Source organism: Mastomys coucha, unplaced genomic scaffold (assembly GCF_008632895.1).
Source record: "Mastomys coucha isolate ucsf_1 unplaced genomic scaffold, UCSF_Mcou_1 pScaffold22, whole genome shotgun sequence".
NCBI lineage: Eukaryota > Metazoa > Chordata > Mammalia > Rodentia > Muridae > Mastomys > Mastomys coucha.
In genome coordinates this window covers 11,787,131-11,796,183 of record NW_022196905.1, presented here as the reverse complement: position 1 = coordinate 11,796,183, position 9,053 = coordinate 11,787,131, and positions in this window count along the sequence as shown.

Sequence of the window (9,053 nt, the reverse complement as noted above, 5' to 3'; positions counted from 1 at the left end):
CTTCAACTCTGTCACAGAATCTCGAGTCTGCCCTCTATTGACCTCTTAGCTAGGGACCTTCCCTTGTTTTCTGTATGGGTTGCCCATAGAAGCCCAAATAACACAAGCACAGGCCATCCTCCAAAGCACCCCCAATCCCAGCCCCAGTGCTTGCTGCTGACAGGTCTCTTTGCCAGGTACCTCTGAGTGTGTCTTACTCTTCTTACTATGCTGATACAGTGGATCCAGGGGTCTATGACGAAAAGGAGTTGACTACGGTCCAGACTGGGGAAATTACTGGAGAATAGACTTCTTTCCTGTGTCAACCAAAACCAGTAGGGATAAGAGTTCTGTTAGAAAGGTTCTGGGGGTTTCTCAGGTCCATAAGCAAATGTGCTCTGATCAAATAATCATATATGGAATGTGCTCAGAGATGAAGGCTTTGGCATCTATAGGACCGGCCCAAGGTCCTCCAGGTAGTCTGTACGTCAGCCGGAAAACAGACCCCTACGCATGTAATCTTACTTAGAAACGGTGATAACATCCTTGTATCAAATATAATTTTTACAATTAAAGGGCTTCAATACTGTCATGATTAACCCTGATTCCACCCTCCAGGAAGAATAATAGCCTAAGCTGTTACGAGCTGGTCACCATTCAGTTCCAGGCTAACCATTTAGCTATCAGCAAGGACCTAAGGGAAGGAGAACCAGGTAAGTTTTTCTGTGGGAAACAAGAGACTGCAAAGAGGTTTTTCCCAGGATGCACACCCTGAGCAGGTACCACAGTGCAGCCTGGACAGAAATCATACGACATGGGGTCTTATAGTGACTGGGAGAAGAGGAACCTAACTTAGAGCACCTCCAGAATGCTTTAGGTTCAGTATCATCGAGTTGTTTGAAATATATACACTATCTCTTACATGGATTTGCATATCCAGGTACTTAGAGGGCAAATCTACCTTTCCTAAGCACATAGAAGACAATAGAGAAGGACAAAGGTCCTCTAACCACCAGTAGGGGAATGTAGAACAAATGATGCATGCTAGCCCACCTCAGAGAATTCAAAGACACATTTGGCTTGTCACTTAATGTTGCTGACTCAAAAAGAACTAGATGAACTACCTTCCTGGTAGAACATAGAATAATTGACACCTAGGGCCGGGCACAGTGCCACACTCCTTTAATCACAGCACTCAAGAGGCAGTCAGGCAGATCTTTGTAAGTTCCAGGACAGTCTGGTTGACACAGTAAGTTCCAGGCTAGGCAGGTTACATAATAAGACCCTGTTTCAAAATAAAATGGCATCTGATATACCTTAGGTCTGACTAACAGGGACAGAGACAAAGGAGGTTATAACATATGGAACTCTATGAGAATCATTTGCTCCCATCAGCATAGTCCTCCAAGCCTCTCTGTTGAATCTCAGTTATTCATAGAGCCTCCAGGATTTCCAGGCATGAGGGTTATGCCTGTGTGGCTATGTGAAAAATTGTGTTGGGCCTGTTTATTTTAATATGCCTTCAGATATTTTAAAGGTTTTCTCTTACTTCCATGTTGGGGGTCTTTCTACCAGTTTGTTCAAGTCCCCAAGCACATCAGATAGACTTGAAAGTGTAGGCATTTTCTATGCAGCCCTCTGTTCCTGTTAGATCAGGGAGCCACCACAGAGGAGGAAGGGAATGCTCTCAGAGTGTCGCTTACACCCCAGAGGCTGTACCACCCACACTCTTCCCTCCCGGCCTCTCAAATACATCAGAGAAACATGAAATATGAAAACTCACCCAGATGCTCCCAGCTTCTCCAGGCCTACAGTCCAGCCTTTGCCACCTGTGAGGAGCACAGCCTAGCTGAGCTCTGGGAATATGAAATTAGTTGCCACTGGTGCCTTGTCAATCAGCATCCAATCCCACGCAAAGGCCGACTATGTAGCCATGTGCCTGCCACATGTAGAAATGTTACTGAGCCACCTTGGAGAGAAGGAGGAGACTCCTCCAGGGAACTTGTTACAGCCCAGACATCTGACTTGGGGATTCAGGTGCTAGAAGGAAGAAAGATGAGGGACAAATGAATCAATGCAGGTAAGAAGCTCCCAGGCTGCCCATCCAAAATGGCAAGGATGAAAGACAGAGAGGACAATCGTGTTCCCTGCAGAGGCTCAGCAGCCTTGGGGGAGGGGAATGCATCCTTTAAAAGTGACAGGGTCCACACAATGATCTTAACATGATAATGGCATGATACCACTATTGTTAAAACAGAGGAACTATCAACAACAAAAGCAAAGCATGGGTCAAGGACACCATGAGAACAAGAGGTGTGAAGGGAGAGAGTAGAGTGGCTTTTCTATCTGTGAACAGTACCACTTGGCAGCCACACTCTTCTAAGAGGAAACTGGGTTTAGTCAGGAACCTGGAGATGGTGGAATTAAGGAACAATACATAGAGATGATCATCTGAGCTTTTCAGCTCAGCCTCAGGGAGTTTTGTGTTAAGCTAAGAAGACAAATCTTATTCACTGTGTTAACAGCCTAAACAAGGGCATAAATGTTTGCCTGCCTTTCAGCGAATAAGGTGGAGAAATCACGCTGACACTCTCCCTCACCCCCACTGGCGGCCCACGCATGGATATGAACTGATAAAACTTCACAGAAGGATGGCCCCTCTTCCAACTCCTAGATTCCCGTGAAAATTCCCTTCAAATTACATTTGTTCCCGTCTACAAAGTATTAAGGCACCACTGATTCATCAAAGACACCTGCAGCAATGAAACAATCTTCAAACTGAGATTTTTAGAATAATTGACATGCCCATTAGTTCCCAGTGGATCCAGTTAAGACATACAATGAAACCTGAATACCACTGTCGTAAATTACCTGGAATACATTTTTTCAGATTCCGCACTCACGGAGTCTAGTTCCCCCTGGAGACAGAGTGAGAGGTAAACACACCTTACATTGTGTGAGCAGTCACCTCTTTGAGATTTTAAGCAGGGAAGAATACATAAAGTTCCTAGTCAAAAAACTAGTTTGCTTATTTGATTAGGAGAAATGAAGAAAATGGATTCTTCTCACTCCTATTCCTAATCAAAAGGAATATTTTTCTAACCAAAACAGCTTAAATAACAATCCCTTCTTCCACGGACACAGTATCTTATACAGGTCCAGGTACTCTCAGCTCTGTTACCACATTTGTTATTCATTGGCTCAAAAGCCCTGAAATGTCCTGTGCATTTGCAGTCAACACCACAGAACAACAACAACAACATAAACAAAGACAATGCTGCTCTAAGCAGTGCACACCAGGTACTTAGCATCTTGGGTAACTGTTCCCTGAGCCCAGTACCCAGCATCCTCTGCTCAGGCCTTCTTCTCCAATCCTTCTCAAGACCATGTGTCTGCATCTCTGCTGTCTGCTTCCCCTGTCCTGCAGATCACCAAAGATGTGACAAAGCCATGTTTTTATTTTCTTTCTTTTTACTCCCTTCTCAAGCTCCAATAAGCCCAGTCAAATGGTACACACATCTTTCTTTTTTTTTTTTATCAAATTTCCTCAAATTGCATTCCAAACATTTTTCTTTTTTTAAATTAGATAGTTTCTTTATTTACATGTCATATGATATCTCCTTTCCCAGTTTCCCCTAGGGGAAACAAAAGAAAAAATAAATAAAATAAAAATAAAAAATAAATTAAAAAAAAAAAACCTGTTCCTTACCCCCTCCTCCTGCTCACGAACCTACCCTCTCCTGCTTCCTAGCCCTGGCATTCCCCTACACTGGGACACAACCTTCACAGGGCCAATGGCCTCTCTTCCCATTGATGACTGACTAGGCCATTCTCTGCTACAAATGCAGCTGGAGCCATTAGTCCCACCATGTGTACTCTTTGGTTAATGGTTTAGTCCCTGGGAGCTCTGAGTGTACTAGTTAGCTCCTATTGTTGTTCCTCCTAAGGGACTGCAAACCCTTCAGCTCCCTGGGTCCTTTCTCTAGTTCCTTCATTGGGGATCCTGTACTCAGTCCAATGGATGGCTGTGAGCGTCTACTTCTGTGTCAGAGCCTCTCAGGAGACAGCTATATCAGGCTCCTGTCATCCAGCACTTGCTGGCATCCACAATAATGTGTGAATGTGATGATTGAATATGGGAAGAATTCCCAGGTGGAGCAGTCTCTGGATTGTCCTTCCTTCAGTCTCTGCTCCATAGTCTCTGCAACTCCTTCCATGCTTATTTTGTTTCCCCTTTTAAGAAGGAATGAAGTATCTACACTTTGGTCTTCCTTCTTCTTGAGTTTCTTGTGGTTTGTGGTTTGTACTTTGTGTATTCCAATCTTCTGGGCTAATATCCACTTATCAGAGAGTACATAACATGTGTGTTCTTTTGTGATTGGGTTACCTCACTCAGGATGATATTCTCCAGATCCATCCATTTCCCTAAAAATTTCATAAATTCATTGTTTTTAATAGCTGAGTAGTACTCCATTGTGTAAATGTATCACATTTTCTGTATCCATTCCTCTGTTGAGGGACATCTGGGTTGTTTCCAATTTCTGGCTATTATGAATAGGGCTGCTATAAACATAGTGGAGTATGTGTCTTTATTACATATTGGAGCATCTTCTGGGTATTTGTCCAGGAATGGTGTAGCTGGGTCCTCAGGTAGTACTATATCCAGGGACATAGATGCAGGCCTTGCCTTTTTGATCTTCCCCGCATATTTGATTTTGATATCTAGCCCAGCCACATCTCCTATCTGCCTTTCATATTGAACAACTGTCACTTGTTGCCCAAGTATAGTTTGGACTTTTTCAAATTCCAAATGGACACATCATATTGACCCCTTTTCTCATACCTAAACCTGCTGCTCTTCCTGGTGACTATACCCAATGTTGCCCTTGATTTGGATACTATTATCCTCTTTTGTGTTCCCTTCGATCCATCCCTTCCCTCGGTCTTCACTCTCATCAACCTAGTTCAAACCACCAAGAGCTCTTCCTGAATTCCTGTAATAGCTTCCCAAGTGTGTACCCTGATTTTCCTTTCACCCATCTACAACTACAATCACATCTCCTTGCAGCAGGCAGTTCAGTGAAACAGAAATTTGATCATTTTGCTCTCCCACCTAGTCATTGATGAGTCCTCAAGATGCAGGAAACAAGTCCAAGTTCTGAGCAGGACATCCATTGTTATGTGTGCTCTGTTCCTTCCTTTACTCCAGATCTGTCTGAACTTGTGGTCTACAGAAGTACCTCATTGATCCCTGCCACTTCAGATTAATCCCTTGCTTGAAGCTGATGAAGAGGCCTCTATCTCTTATGGCAACATACAATCCCTCTGAAGTTCTTCATCAACCTCCTGGTCAAGAGAGAGAAGCATACAGGCATCTGAGGTCAACACAATCAAGCCACAACCCAATGGATTATTAATGTGTTGAGACAGCAAATGGTCCAGGATGCTTGATGGAACAAAGTTATTATTCTGGAACCAGGGAAAATAGTCATGAGATTGGTCAAGTAAAGGAATCTCACTCTAGGAACACTGTCCTGTAATACAGGACATTATATCCTGGCCCAAGTAGTAGCTCTAACATTAAGCTAAGATTGCTCTTGAAAAATACCACACTAAGGTAAGCAGAAATTCTAAAGTTGCCTCGACAGATGCAGACCAGGGAAGTTGATGTGCAAACGTGAATCTGCTACACAGTGCAAGCACCTTTCAGTACGATGTCCTGTGTAGAAGATACCCAGTTTACCAAGGCAATAAGATAGAAATGGGGATAGTGATGAGGATCTTTGCAAAGCCGGTTTCAAGGAAGGAGATACTACAGCACTGACCAGTGTCTTGGTGGTCAAAATGAAGTTGATGATCCTAGTGGTGATGATTCCTCATTGTCAAGAAAGACACAATCAGCCTGGTTGGGGTGTCATTTCAAAAAATGGCACAGGTTGGATAACTTAAACAACAAATATTTATTTAATACCATTTATAAAGGTTAGAGTCCAAGTAACATGGTGGTAAAAGAAACTGTGTCTGGCAAGAGCCCACTGCCTAGTTCAATAGACAGGCTTTGTCTCTCTGCTGCCACAGGAGACAGAAAGAGGTGAGAGGACTAATCTCAGCCCCAGGGATCCACCTTCTTAACATAGTTACCTCCTAAAAACAGAACCTCCTATTCCCTTCTCACTAAGTATTTGGGTTTCAACATGTGGAATTCAAGGGAAAGACAGACATACATTCTACTGTGAGCGCAGTGAGTGTAAGTCACTGCAAAACTAGGCAGTGAGGTATGCCCAACTCATGAAGAGATAGATGGTTACCGAGCATGGCGAGAAAGGGGCACAGTAGATGGGCAACCGACCAATGATGGTACTGTCAACACCTAATTTATGGGTGGATGATCAGGAAGCTGAGGGCAGAAATCCCAACAAAACTCATGGCTTCTGGGTCCAGTTTCTAAATCTAGGACACTTTGTCCTTAACTCAGAAACCACTTATAGAAAGAGGGTTTAAGCCTCAAAAGGCAGCACCCTGTAACATCAAGATACATATACTTAGTTAGAGGGTTGCCAATCCCTCTCCAGAGAGAAATATGGCCCCTTTCTCTGGTAATACTGAGGAAAATGTGCAGAACATGTTTTCTAGGACTCTTAAGAACAAGGGCTGACTTGCTATCGAGGCACATATGTTAAGAGCAGTGTTAGAAGGAGAAGAAGGACGGATAAATAAAACTAAGAACACTTTTAAAGGCCATACAAAATCTATTTTATAAACATCTTAATACACACACACACACAGACACACACACACACACACACACACACACACACACACACACAAGTTTACATGGAACTATCCAGCATGATAAATAATGCTCTCTCTGGAAGTGATAAGTTCCTGTGCTATCTCATGTTTTATCAGCCTGACACAAGCTAGAGTCATTTGGGAAGAGGGAACCTCAGTTTTAAAAAAAATGTCCCCACTAGATTGGCCTGTAGAGAGCATTTTCTTGATTGATGATGTATATGAAAGGGTCCAGCCTACTGTAGGAGGTGCTGTCCTGGGGCAGGTGGTTCTGGGGTGTGCAAGAAAGCAAAGTGAGTAAGCCAGGAGGACCAAACCAGTAACCACTCCTTCATGACCTCTTCCTTAGTTCCCATCTCCAGGTTCCTGCCTTGAGTCCCTGCCCTGACTCCCATGAATGATAGACTATATGCCGATAGGAAAATTCCCTGCCCTGACTCCCATGAATGACAGACTATATGCTGATAGGAAAATTCTTTCCTCCAAAGTTGCTTTTGGTCATGGTGCAAATCATAGCGACTGAAATCCTGAGATGAATATGTTTGAAATATAGGTATGCATGTGTGAAATTCTCAAGGAATAAATTTAAAATGCTATGTGTTTTAAGAAGACCAGCATGGATGGGGAAGGGACTCGTAAGCTCCATCCCTAGTTGAGAAGCTGTTAGCAACTGCTGCTGGGAGAGGGAGAGTCAATTCTCTTTAGGAGTGTGGCTCCTGCTCCAATGGATGGCCCTATACCCATACACATATGAGTAGCACTAACTAGACTTGGTGGGTTACTAAAATACATTTTAAAAATATTAGTAACTTAAAGGGATCCACTGATGAACAGTATACTAAGCCCCATCTTGTTCACAACAGGTACAGATAAGTGAGTGAAGCAACTGCTCTCACATAAGCCATCTTAGATGTAATTGTTAATGGATGCAGTTGTTTGCTTGCAAAGCTCTTACAGTCTTTGCAGTAAGAGTCCACTGTCATGATGAGGAGCAAAACCTTCAGGCGCTATGCCTTCGCAGGTAGATTTTACAAATATAACATACTACTGTACCCTCGAAAAATGGCAGCTATCAATACCACCTTTCAAGACATCAGTGTGAGCTGGCTGTGGTGGCACATGCCTGTAATCCCAATGCTCTGGAGGTGGGAACAAGGAAGTCGGGAATTTAAGTGAGGCTCGTTGGTATAACAAGTTTGAGCCCAGCTTCGGGTACATGAGACTTTGTCTCAAAAATACAATAATTTCAGCTGCATATGTAGCAGCAAATGGCCTAGTCGGTCATCAATGGGAGGAGAGGCCCCTTGGTCCTGTGAAGGCTCTATGCCCCAGTATAGGCGAATGCCAGGGCCAGAAAGCAGGAGAGGGTGGGTTGATGAGCAGGGAGAGGTGGGGTGGGAATCAAGTTTTTTTTCAGAGGGGAAACCAGGAAAGGGGAGAACATTTGAAATGTAAATAAAGAAACTATCCGATAAAAATAAACAAAAAATACAATAATTTTAAAAATGTAAGACTTCATCATAACCTAGGTTTCAGAGATGGTCTATCTCACTATGTTTCCATCCAATTCACCAGTCTCACCCCTCCAAAATCTGATCTCTCCCGGTGAATGTCAAACAAGTGCCACCAAATTCAGCCCCAGTTATGGCTCCTCTAACAAGTGTGGCACTTGACCTGGAGTGAATCACATGGTTTTGACTATGTGGCATATGATCTAAAATGGTTGATATTTTCCACCCCTAATAAGAACCAGTGGCAGAAATAGTTCTTTTTCACTTTCAAACAGGAACAACATTGATTGCCATACTGGGCAGTGTTTACTAAGTGCTGGCCTAATACAATTTTAAGGAGGTAGAATCTACTGGACTTTTTCTAAATGTCCATTATATGGATGATGTTGTGATTATTAAACAGTATGTTGTCTTTACCTCGGATGCTGTTTTTGTTGTTGTTGTTGTTTGTTTTTATGTTTTGTTTTGTTTTGTTTTGTTTGCCTGAGGAATATGCAAGGTTCGTGTCCACTCTGCCCTGACATCTGTTCGCCTCTTGTGACCTCCCTTCTCAGAAGCTGCACTGGGTTTCTTTCATTCTCCTGATAGCTCACAAGTTTTACATCCACATTTCTGCTTTTATCTTCTTCCCAGGCATCTCAAGGCCTTCCAGTTTTGTACCCTGCCACAATACCAAGTCATTTCTTCTTCACAGACACAATGTGAATGGCAATGAGCATTCTCTTATTGCCACAACAAAAGACAGATGAGAAAATTTGGGGTATACAGCTA